Raw genomic sequence first — 12803 nt, forward strand, 5'->3', positions numbered from 1 at the left:
TCCACGGAATTTGCGCTTTGATCCGTTGCAGCAGTTCTGCAGCCTGCAACTTCCGTGGATCAGCCGCTGCTCCCTGTGAGGTGACGACTGGAAGGGTGCAACACCACTGCATCTTTTTATATCTGCGAATCTAATTTCGTATCCAGCAGTGCCACGGTGCGCTAACGCAGAGCGGGAGAGTAGAAGACGTTCGGCAGGTAATCGAAAGCCGTTTAATGGAATCATCGATCAACCAGACCGCGTTCTGTGAACGGATGTCAGTTGTGTTGTTGTAGCACACCTACCTCAGTCGAGTCCAGTAGCGTCTGGCAAACAAGGCGGTGTCTGGTAGTGGCGTTCGCTACCGCAGAGATGACTCGATGATAGCCAGAAGACTAGAAAGGCTCGGCGCCTATACTTGCATTGTAATTTGTATCGAAGCCAATTGCGCGTCTGACTCTGCCGCGTCATTTGCATCGGTTACAAGCGAACGCGCGTGCGAGGAATGGCGCGTTGTCAAGCGTCTTCGAGAGGCAGAGAGATGCGTCGGGAGAGATTGTTTATTGCGGCGAAGGGCGCATAAGTCAGTCGGGGAAAAGCAATTCGAGATACCCACATACATACGTTCAACAATTTTACACTGCAGTCCAGTAACAAAGTAATACGAGTAGTAAGTAGCCGGTCGAGGAATATGAAAATAAAATAAGGTGACGGGAGATGCGGCGGCGTAAGAAGTAGTTAGCTACCCACCGGGTTTAATTAATACTCTTGATATATTAACCTGGTCACACAGCTAAACTTTTATCGCACGCCGACGTAGGTGTATCCTAGTAAGCGTAAAAGTGTATACGCTGCATTGTAAATAACAAAATAGAAAATATAACCACGCTAATGACAGTGATAAGAAACTCGAATGGATACCTACAAGCACCGCAAGCGAGATAAACGAATCTGAACAACGACCAGATAGAGTTACCGCAGTGGAATGCGAGCCTTAGAGTGAAAACGAACTTGTGGGGAATTAATTAGTTCTCGTATACAAGAATCTAGACTCCGCGTTGATATTCTGGCACGGACCAAGCCACATATAGTCTAAAGACGTGGTATATACCTAGATTCAGAGGAATATGTTATAAAGAGTGTAACCCACATAGATTATAGACATAGACTGTGGTTGCGATAAGTCTGTTTTATATGGGGTTGAAATAAAGTAGGAAGGCATCAAAACTTCATGCCAATACTCGTCGCGCTTTATCAATAGACTGAATCTTATTGGTCGATAATTCAAACAGCTTGAGAATACATCAATGATAATGAATAATTTTTGAAACCACATGGTTTATTAGAACTGTCCTGGACGGATTAAAATCTCAAATATACGCTTGACAACTATTGCGAACCTGAGGAATGTAAGTTTAAAATCAAATTACACATTTAAATAATACACTAAAACTTGACAAACTGTAACGAATTTCTGGTTTATCATCAACAGATATTGGGTGGCGAGAGATACCTTTCATTCATTGTCTAAAAAAAAGGGACTCCTTTTTTTTATGAGCTCTGCACGCATGGCATGGGTTAGGAGGAAAGGAAAAAAAAAAGAATAAAATGCCAACTATTTAACCTAAGCTCTAATCGCTAACGAACATCGAATGTTTAAAATCGTAAAAATAAAAGAAGAACCCATAGAGTCCATATAGAAAATTAAAATCTAAATAAATATCAAATAAACTATACACGGCCAATATATGTATGTATAAAATTTTTACAAAAAAGGACGTCCTACTGGCGGGAAATAAATATATACTAAAACCAAGAATACGAAAGAACACGCGGCAAATAGATACTGGACCAGTTTTGAGTTAAGAGGGCAATATAAAAACAAAAAATAAGTGATAGAAGGGACAACACAAAAACAACATAAATCTACTGGGAACCCCGGGGTGTTGCTCGTATGGCCTGTTTCCTCTTCCTTTTTCGTCTCAGACTGCTGCCGTGGATCTTATTGAAAAGTCTGCTTCGAAAATGTGATGATGCCGAAATTAGTGCCGCGGTCCTGTTGTGCAAATGGCTGGTGGTCGACTGACTGCGGTCTTGCTTGGCTGGCGGGTCTTGTCCTCTCCGTACACACGGATGAGTGGATTTTGTTGTGCGCTAATCCCAATCAGCCTCACGTTACCAGTCACACTAATATTTCTTACAAAACCAAAGTTGACGGCGGTTTCGTACCAAATATACCTGAAACACACACAGGTTGAAGTAAATATTAAGTAAACCAGATTAAGTGAAACAACATGCTGTATGGATCATCTAGCCTCAAGACTCTGAAGTGACTGCTACTCCAGAAATGTCCAAGGTCTGATTGGGCGAGATACCGAATTGTAGAAAAGGCGTAATAGGGCATGGGGTTTAGCGGCAGGAGGGAATTTCTGGGTGCTATGCATAGTCCGGTAAGGTCAGCTCGGTATCGAGGGTGGCCGGTCGAAGACTGGGACAAAAACAGCAGGAGAGATAATCTTGCTATTAGAGGCGTCCCCAGGAGATGGCCGGGGAGTCGATATATCGGGCGGCGGGTCGTCAATGGACCTTCGAGGTTAGCTAGGTTAGCTAGGGAGGCTGGTGGCCCCAATTTGTCGTAACAGGCGGGCAACACACTTTTTCCAACTCCTTATCCTAAGCCCCTTACTGACCAGGGAATCCCCGGACGGTTCCCCTAACTGGACAAACTGAATCATATTGATTGACCGTCTCCACAAAAACATACCCGAGGTGCTCCAGGGCGTCAGGACTCTCGGCAATAAGATCTGTCCCGTGATAATTCCTTTGGACGAATTCTTAGGCTTTATTCACATCGGTTGCCGGCGGCAAGAGGGGAGCAATGAGGAGAGTGCGGGTGGGTTGGTGAACTGGAACGCCCCGGTGATGCGACGGTAGTGAGTTTGCGAGTCGATCGTAGAGCTCCGGGGTGCTTATCGCCGTTTCGGATCTTGAATAAATTAATTATCTGACAGGTTAATCGAGTTAGCTCGCCGCGCCAATCATAAACTCGGAGCTTTATTAACTGCCTCTCTCTCGCCCAAGATTGAAGTATGCACATGCAACTCGAGAGCCGTGGCTGTAGTTCTCGACCGGAGGAACCGACTTGACGCTATCGCCGTCCAAGTACGGAGTCCAGGGATGACAGCAGTCGACGGAATGTATCCAGTCGCGGGGTGTTTGGACAGGCTGTCGGCCCGCGAGTCTTGCCGATGCAACATATTACCTTCAGCTACTTCCAGGTAGCAGGTAGCCCGACGTCACGTAAGCGCACCCATAACGTCGCAGGAACTTGCAGCATCAGAGCACCGATTAACGACGCAGAGACGTCGCGACGCCCCGGCGAGAAACAGCTGACCGAGTGACTGAAGCGTTATACCGGCTTCTATATCAGATTAGCTTCGTCATTAATCACCCGAAAGGATGTACAAGGGGATGCACCAGCCTGGCAGTCGAAAACACCCTCGCCCTGGCCGAGCGGACGAAGAACAGTGAAGATCCGGTGAACCCGATATCCCGTAAATTCCTTGAGGAATTGGCGGAGATTTTTCATTCCTGAATTCTCGGCTAAATAGGTTCGATGTTCGGTTATCTGAATAGTCGCGCGTGCCGTAGTACACAAGATGCTTTCGTCGAGGTGAACGGAATTTGGTCCGATGATCAAACGGCATTCCAAACAAATTAGCAAATAGTTGGTTATTGGCTGCTCGGTAAGTAAAACTATATTAAATAGCAGCCTGGTTACAACCCGCCGCGATCATCCGGCGTCGGTACAGCCGGGGCTCCGGCAGCGTATAATCTCGCTGGTTATTAATGGCGTGGTTTGGGAAACAGCTACCGGGCAGCCACGGTCCACAGCCTCGCTTTGTAAAACAGCATTCCGCGCTATACTCGTTACCATCCCTGACGATGTGCCCACATTAATTGTATTTTACGCCAACTCTCTTGCTCCAGCTCCCTTAGGTACTTGGCAGTAACACGATTTTTCACCTCAACTCAATTCAGTTACCATCGCTCACTTTTCCGAACTCCGGTTGATTATTTTGCTCGGTAGCAAACTTCGAATGAACTTCGTATCAACGAAGCTTCGCCTGTATATTTCTACCTGTAAATTCATCCGCGCTGAATTCAGACAAGTGCGAAGATATCATTCCATCGTACTTGATTGTTTATTTTGAAAATGACGTCACACTGACAACGAATAAAGCCACCCCCGAACGAGCTTACGTACCGGTCGTTGTATCTGTAGCTCGCATACGTCTCACCTCACCGTCGGTTGGTGGAGTCTTTACAGAAGGTGCGGCGAAGGGCTCTCAGACACGAGGCATATCCACGAGGTCGTAAATCGAACGGGTCGGTGTGTCTGCCGGGTCTCGCCGAGATTTGCACCGATGACCCTTCGAACAATAAAAGAGCGGGAAGTTCATTTAACAGGCTATAAAGGAGTCTACGCTTAGCGGCGTCGATTGTGGTAGTGGGATAGCAGTCGGTGGATGACGGCGCAGGGGTGAATCGCCGCGCAAGTCGAGTCTTCGGACCATCCGAGGTCGCGCTTAAAATGGGCTAAAAGAGGATTTGAGTCCGGTACCACTGCCTCGCTATCGGAGATCACCTCCGGGCCCGGAGCCGGCTTATCTCGCCAAGAGGAAAGCTCTCGGTCGCCGGGGAGGTGAGATGGAAGGGGGGATCGGTTTCTCCTTCCACCTCCTCCCTTCCTCTCACTCTCACTCTCTTTTTCTCCTCAGATTTTCGTCCCATGGTACACTGGAATTGTTGAACAAGGGAAAAGTCGACGTAATGCGAGATAGCAGGCAATCGAAGGTAGCTGGTCGAGCAATTACGTATAGTAGGAACTAGAAGCATAGAAAGGTGCGTGAAACGGACGTGAGATCTTCCGGTTCGCCAAGCAGCCGGTCCAGTGCAGCTATTATCGTGAGAAGCCCTTTGGAATGCGAGTGAGTAGAGGAGGTAGGTACATAAAATTCGCTCGTTGGGCAACGCGGGTTATTTAGCTGACGCGGAGGAGATCTCGGTAGCCGTTAAAGCGGAAAATCGGGCGTTCAATCAGCGCGAGTACTGAGCAGAAAATCGAACCTGGGTGATGGACATCGCGAACGCATCGAGCCCAGACTGCTTTCAGGCCGAGGAAAGACACCCAGGCGGAACAGAGAATGCAGTAGAATGCAAGCGTTACTCGACGATCCATTAACTCGGCTTCGCCTTTGCTTGCTGCCATGCGTATGCTTGAATTGGACATTTGGAGTTGGAAAAGTGGCAGACAGGTGCGCGCGAATTGTTGAGGAATCGCGGAAATCGACCCGATGCACTAAAACGTAGTAATAATCCCCGGGGATCGAGTAGGCGCGCTAATAAAGCGCCTCGTTGCCTCTCTGATTTCCCGAGCAGTGGAAGGACCCGAGGTCGTTTCGAATCTCTAAGTACACTTTGTACTTCTGACTTTGAAGTAATATTAGCCGTCTGCCCTGGGGAGTCGGTCTTTGGTAAAAGAATGAATAAATTCAAGCCCGCTTCGCCACCGCTTCTCGCGGACACGGTGATCCGGGAAATAATAGATTAAAGTGTTACTTCTGAATAATATACAGATTTGAAATGTGTCGCAGGTACTGGAGGCTGCTTATCATCCCATACGAGGTGGACGAAACGATGTGATGCTCAGCCTTGGCGGCGTGAACCGTGCAATGCAACAATGCTTTATCTGTTCGAATTCCACATCAAGTTTTATCGAGATAATTGAAAGCTAAAAATGTGCCTTTGTTTTTACCTGTGGATTGTCTGCTTATTCAAAGGAGAATGGACCCTGTTGTTCGTTAGTAGAGATGAGTATTGTTTCATCGATTTTATTCCACAGCGTTGAATCTTGTTCAGTGAACCCCAGCATCGAAAGCTCGGTAACATTGCAAGTAAACTGCAGGACGAACTAGGACCGAATGAAAACAGAATATGAAAACGGCTTATTGCACTTTCTCGGTAGCTCGGTTTCAGATTGAACGTGCGTGCGCGAAGCGTCGGCGGTAACGACGCTATCCAGCACGCGTGCTAAATGTATGGCGTTCGTGATTTTAGAAACCTGGCGTTCACCCGTTTTACGACCGCGGCATGCTCACCGACAATGCTTAACACTTTGAGCGGCTTCCTTGTCTGCTTGGTCGTTCAGTTATTCGGTTATCTACTTATTTGGTGCTTCGATTTCTTGCCTCACACAATTACCGTCACAGTCCGGTGTACGGAAATACAGTCATTGAGTAAAGTGGCATATTGCATCGCGAGGTGATTCTGCTATAGTTTAAAAATGTAAATAAATTAAGCTGTACGGTACTATCAGATGAAAAACATATTTAACAAGGAAGTTACAAATCCACATGTTTCACGATCCACTTTAAAAAGAAACGAAACGTGTCTGACAATGAGATACGTAGTCACCACCAGTTGTGAGTAAGCATAAACCTAAATTAATAACTGGCAACTTTCGACTTCTGAAACTTGTGAAAATCATTAGAACAGCGTCATCGCGCACAAAGGGAACAACAATTCATATTAATAACGAATTGATGTTGCAAATAATCTTTCACCTCTCTGACGGCCAGAAAGAGAGAGGGCATTGTCTGCAGGCCTAGAAATTCGGTGTTTGTCGAAAGCCCCACGCGTTCTAGCGCCGCTCGGGATACGCCTGGGCTTTGTTGATCGGGCGACACTGATTGCCAATCAATATACCCATCTCGGTGGAATTTGATTCAACAACAATGTTGATCAATCAGTGTGCCAGCCTGTACCCCGTCACATACATAGCGCCGCTGCAATTCTCTCTTGGAAACAACGAAATAGCAACTTCTATTTAAACAATCCCGCCTCTGGCTGTCAATAATCCTTGTCCCTTGTTGAATTCAGAATTGAATTTTCGAACGTTCAATTTTTGTTTTCTATAGGAAAGAAATACCGAATACTTTACCGAATTTTGACCTTCTACGTAAATTTTTTCCACACTTCAATTCCATCTGTGGTCATTTTCAAACGGATTCAAAACGTACTGTCAGTGCTGGCTGCTACAGGTACTACTTATAGTCATGATGAAATATGTACTCGACGTTACACATCATCAAGAAGAGCTATTCGTGTATGCTTTTATCTGTTCTTGTCGATGTGTACCGTATAAATTGTAAATTCTATCAATATTTAGAATAGATGGACAATTGCTTCGTCAGGAGAACCGCGACTACACCACGAGTCTCCAATTATATGGATTTGACAAAAGTACACGAACGCGGTGTACACCGAGAGCTCGACACGTAGGAAAATACAGAATATTCTCTAACACTTAATCACCGGTCCGCAAACGCGGGTCCGAATAGCTACGTTTCCCCATACACGTTACTAAACGTTACTAAATGTCACCGGACCAGAAGCTCTGACTCTGATTGCGCGCTGTTTGCCAATGTAACCCACTCCCCTCCGGAACAACGCGTTGTACTTTATCCTACCCACACGGGCTTGCGGTGGGCAACAGCCAGCTTATAGGCCCAAGCCGTCGGAAAGGAAATGCAACAACTCGAAGCGCGGAGGGTCGGGATAGGAAGTAACCAAAATTCCGAACCAATCGGAGTACAATAATTATCCTGTGCATGTGGAAACCGCTGAAACAAGCAACGGAACGACACAACTTGTCGACGGTTACCCTTGCTCCTTTTCTCTTACATCAAGAGAGAGAGCCGAAAGAGACAAATGGTGTGGCGGTTCCGGTTGCTGGACACCGCGACCGGTGGGGTCAGTCGCCGACTCCTGGGGGCGTTTCGGGTGGTGGCTAAGCCAGGCACGGAAGACGTATGCCAACCGGAAGACACCGTAGCCGGAAACCATTACTGCCCCTCTAATTTCTTTACGATCACAATGCTATTGGTTCCGATTGGTCATGCTTCCGTGCCGTTCTTGTTTATGGCTCCGCCATGGCCAATCATCCACCGGGCAGGGTAATCTGGTCTTTCCTAACCCGGCTGCTCTTCGCTTCATTGACAGGACAGCTGTGTACAGTCGTGTAGGTATATTTACCTACGTACATACAACTGCGGATACAAATTACACTCTGAAATCGATCCAACTTTCCGCGTTCCGCGAGTGGAAGTTGACAGTCCTGCAGTCGTTATCCCTCCGCCGTTCTCTCCATTGCCGCTTTGATATCTGTATTAAAATCTCGTGCTGCAACTGCTGGGTCCGTGGTATAAGCCTTGAGATTACTCTCTCCTGGATTCTCATACTGTAACTGGTATTTGTACGCAGTGACACGGTGTTACTCTAGGCATTTATTCTTCGTTTTTTGACTCCTATGCACAGATCTCATGTTACCGCCGTTCCTTGTGGCAATTTTGAACTTGGTCCTTCCAAAAGTCGTGTTTAACTGCTGCCCGAAAACTCTCGTGGATTGACTCTCAGCATCGTTCGTGCGTGAAACTTTATTGCGCTACAGGCACAATGCCGAATGATCGTCTGCCTTCACGCGATGCATCCATTATACTGCACAGTCCGTCCAAACGCGATGCATTGTTGCGCTAATCACTGGATACATGACTCTTCGTATGGCCACTGGCCAATACCGTGGAGTTGGAGTGCGTGGCACGCGCTGGAATCAGAAAGTGCATTTGTTATCCCAAAGCTACTAGTGAGTTGCAGCTTTCCGTCAAATACACTATATTGGGGAGAAATAGTGATCTTTGTACCATGATTGCCTCAAGAATGACGAAATGGAAAAAGGAAACATATTATATTCATGATTGTCACTTGCAGTAGTCTTTTCACTCGTGCCTCAAATACTTTAATTTCAATTCTTATATATTTTCATCATCAGTGGTTTGCAAACATGCATCCGAAATACCGCAAACATCTATGCACTGAAACATCTGAGTGAATGTCATATTTTGTCATAACTTATTATATGTTCCTGGTACTTTCGCTTCTCATTGAGTCATTTGTATCATAGGTACAAGTGATCTTCGGTATTTGAAATCCCGTTGATATTGTAGATGGCACGAAGCCATATGGAAACCATCTGCAGCATGTGCTTGGCGATATTGTGATTTGTTGTCTGACAATCAATTACCAACGCGCAATATTGAGACAATTTTTTTAACATCCGGTAACCTAGCAGAAACGAATTTGATACAGTACTTAACTTAATTGTCTAATGCTTAAAAGTATATCATTCGTTTATTGCGGCCTAAAGCCAACATTGTCGAGTTTTGTTTACGACTTGGTTACGTGTGCTATAGTTCACCGAGTTAACCTTGATACCAAAAATATATTTCTAAAACGAAACATCGAGATAAATACAATGAGAAAATTGTAATAAAACTTTCAGCGTCTCTCCTACATGTCCCGAAATAAAGAGCAACTCTTCGAGCAGGAATGAAAATTTCTGAAAATTGAGAAACGACTCTTAGACACCGATGAGTGCCGATAATCCAACGTCAAGTGCAGACTGGCGCGATGAGGCCGCTATCCAACCAGTTTTGGATAAGCCTCGAAGTGAATTACAGGAGGACGTGGAGTAGCGCCCGGCTGTGTATGGATGCACGAACAGTATCCAGACGTGATAGGGATGTGCGGCGTATTCCCGCGTCGAGGAGAGCGACTGTGTGGGTACGTCGGGCCGTGAGCGCCGTGGCTCCAGGCACAATGAGGCTATCAGATTATATTTCTATTTTCGACACGCGGTCTATCGTGCAATCCCATCTCCATCTCTCGGAGCTCCGCTACCGCCTCGGCGTTGAGCAGCACCACCCCTCGGCTCCTCGGCTCCTCGCGATGCTCGCACAACGGCAGCCCGACGTGGCTACACCAGCATTCGAAGGGCCCGAGGGCCTGCCAACCGTCGACGGCATAAGGAATGTAACGCGGACGCGAGACGAGGCGGCCAGGAAGCCGATGACTCTCTATACACGCCACTGTTTAATACGAAGAGCGTATTACTGACAAGCGATATGCCACCGCGGAGAAGCCAGTCGCCCGGCTCGCACTAAAGATAGTACCTACCCACCTCAGATCCAAGATACTCGTCGTACATGAATTCCGCTCATTACATACTTACTTTTATCTCGCGCACCGTCAGGTACCTGATTGCTCCGATAAATAGCGTTGCAGTTTGGTGGAAATCGTTTACTTTACCCCTTCTACCGTAGCCACTATCCAGGTTCAAGTGCACAAATCGGGTCACTGCCCATTTTTCACGGTGTCATGTGTCATCTCTAAACTTCATTGTGAAAAACATTTTTTTTGTCAAAATTACTGTCCATCGAGTAGAGCAACTTTATACTGAGCCATATTGGTCAAGTTAATCGAACGTATAGACTCACGAAAGACCGCAGATCATTGAAATCAATAAAAGATCGTTACTCAATACCTAACTAGGTGGTAATCTTCAAGTGTAATTGCGGTTCACTCAGACCGCAGCACCGTTGGACCAGAGTAATTTGTATCGCGGTAGTAGCACCCAGCGTCAACGAAACCCGAATGCTCTGTATTTCAATATTACCTTATGGGCGATGGTATCACGTGGATGGATTTGAGGTACGTAGCTCGCAGGTATCTCGGATCCTCAGCCGGACAGGCGGCGTGTTCGGTCGTGACGTTGGTTCGCATGGGTAAGATGATGGGCGACCTTCCTTCGTCCCTTCGGGCGGGGCAGCTTCTCTTGCAGCGGTTTCTTCTCGCATAGCACGAAACATCAAGTTGGCTCTTTCGCATGGCGAACTCCGCGGTCTCGACCGTGCAGGTTATTTATGGGCTAAACATCCGTCTTAAACCCCTTAGCCACTGCTAACCTTTTGTTCCTTCGTTCCTATACGTCTACTTCTAATTTACTTCTGTCTCTTGTCGAGGTATGCCTAAGAGATTGCCTGCCGATTCGTTTCGATCATCAGCAGAAACGATCCTGCAGTAGATAAATGTATATATGTATATACCTGCACGGGCGGAGAGTCGATGGTATTGAATATCGATGACGTCACCTTCGCCCCCACTGGCTCGCCTCCATGCCTACATATTGCCGTTAAGTGATCACGCTGGTTGGCTAAAAATAAAAATTCGACTTTCTCGGAATTAGATGAGTCACGGAGGTGGCACCGCATCACACGGAGACACGGGAAACGTGGATGAAAATTAGAGGAATGAAAAGGAGAAGGCAGAAAACAGGGGGCGAAAAGAGGGAAGAGAATGGCCGAGTTGCTGTACGGGCTCAGCAAACAGCTCGCGATGAAAGAGCTGCAGAGGGAGGCATTGGCGGGAGAGGAAGTATACCCGAGAGAGGAGAGGAGAGCACCCGTCGACCGGTTATCGCAACGCTTCGCGGCGTTGTACCCCGAAGCAAGAGAAGACGAGGAGGAACCGCTAGATGGTACGATGGACGGACGTCTACGCACGACACTGTAAAATTACGGTGTCAAGAACAATTACTTTACACACGAGCAGTTACCGCGCTCCACAAGCCACTCAAAAGACACCCCCACCACCCCCTTTCACCCTCCAGCCGTGTTGTGTAATGCGGAAACTGGATTTCGTATTTTGCGGGTCACGTGGCCGACGCCTCCACCCCCGCCTCTCTTCGAGGTTATTATAAAACTTTGACAACGCGATGAATTTCAGGCTCGCTGCGCGGGTACGGGCAGCGGCGTTTATCCAGCCGGACATTTTTCCCGGTTCCCTCTCCTCAACCTTTCGCTTCCTTCCAAATTCGTCACGTCCAACATTTTCCTGATTTCCTCTGTCTTATCCAGCTGGCTTAAGCCGAGGCTCGTGCGATCGAAGCCGCACTTCCTCGGACGACGCGAATCACGAGATTGTCCAAGCGGGGCCGAGGACTACGCGACCGGGCGTTTTCGACGAGGGGGTGCGCCCGATAATATCAGCGGTTCTGGGAGGCGGGGGTCGCAGGCAAAGGGTCCCAATCAATCAGCCGGAAATCAGTATGCACGGCACGTCTGCCTAATGCCGCCACTCTTTCATCGTATTCATTTGATCGCAGCTTCACCGAGCGACCTGCTGCAGAGTGCCCGTAACGCTAATGGGGTATATTTGAGTCTGTTGTCTACACCACAACCGGGGCAGCGATACGCCCTTCCTTCGAAATACGTATGGAGTCGAGGCGCGTGTGCACGATGAAGCCTTATACACACTTTCCATGACGTATTAAAACGGCTTATTATTTGCCAGACGGTGTTGCCGAGAGGCAAATGCAGCCTCTCCGACCGGACGAGGCGCGGTGGAGGGGTCAACACGGGGGTAATTCCAAAGAGCTTCTCTCCCGGCAACTAGGTGATCCGGATTATCCTGGATCCGCTTAGTTTACCGGACACTTGCGCCGGACGCCGACGATGACCGATACGATACCATCTGACTTCGCTTCTCCTTTCACTCTTCGTCTCCATCCCTTTTTCGAACCAGAAAAGTCATCGAGGCTCGAAAGCCAGAAAGCCATCGAGAAAAGTGTTGCAAACGTTTAGACGGAGCCACCAAGTTCGATACGGGCTTAGATTGGCAAGACTCGTGGCAAAATACAACCAAGCCTGGACACCCGATGAAAACGGCTATTCTTTGATATATCATTTCTATGAATTCGAATATTAAATTTTGTAAGCAGTAAGTAGGATTAACGAGATAGTTAAGTGCTTACATTCACAGAAACAAAAACTCTTGATACAAAATTTATAAAGCTTAAAAAAATATATAGTCAATTCTTGATTACCTTCATCAAAAGTGGTGAGAAAATTATTTCAAATAGATCCTAT

The 12803-nt window shown here is 47.2% G+C and overlaps 1 long non-coding RNA gene across 1 annotated transcript in view; it reads right to left on the reverse strand.

Moving 5' to 3' along the window:
• Positions 1-1472: 1472 nt before the first annotated feature.
• The window catches only part of LOC124224624 (uncharacterized), a 155378-nt gene continuing 144047 nt past the window's right edge, over positions 1473-12803 (reverse strand). Inside the window, exon 5 of the long non-coding RNA XR_011177712.1 lies at positions 1473-2217. This is a non-coding gene — a long non-coding RNA (uncharacterized lncRNA). The remainder of the gene's footprint in view (positions 2218-12803) is intronic.

Source organism: Neodiprion pinetum, chromosome 1 (genome assembly GCF_021155775.2).
Source record: "Neodiprion pinetum isolate iyNeoPine1 chromosome 1, iyNeoPine1.2, whole genome shotgun sequence".
Classification (NCBI taxonomy): domain Eukaryota; kingdom Metazoa; phylum Arthropoda; class Insecta; order Hymenoptera; family Diprionidae; genus Neodiprion; species Neodiprion pinetum.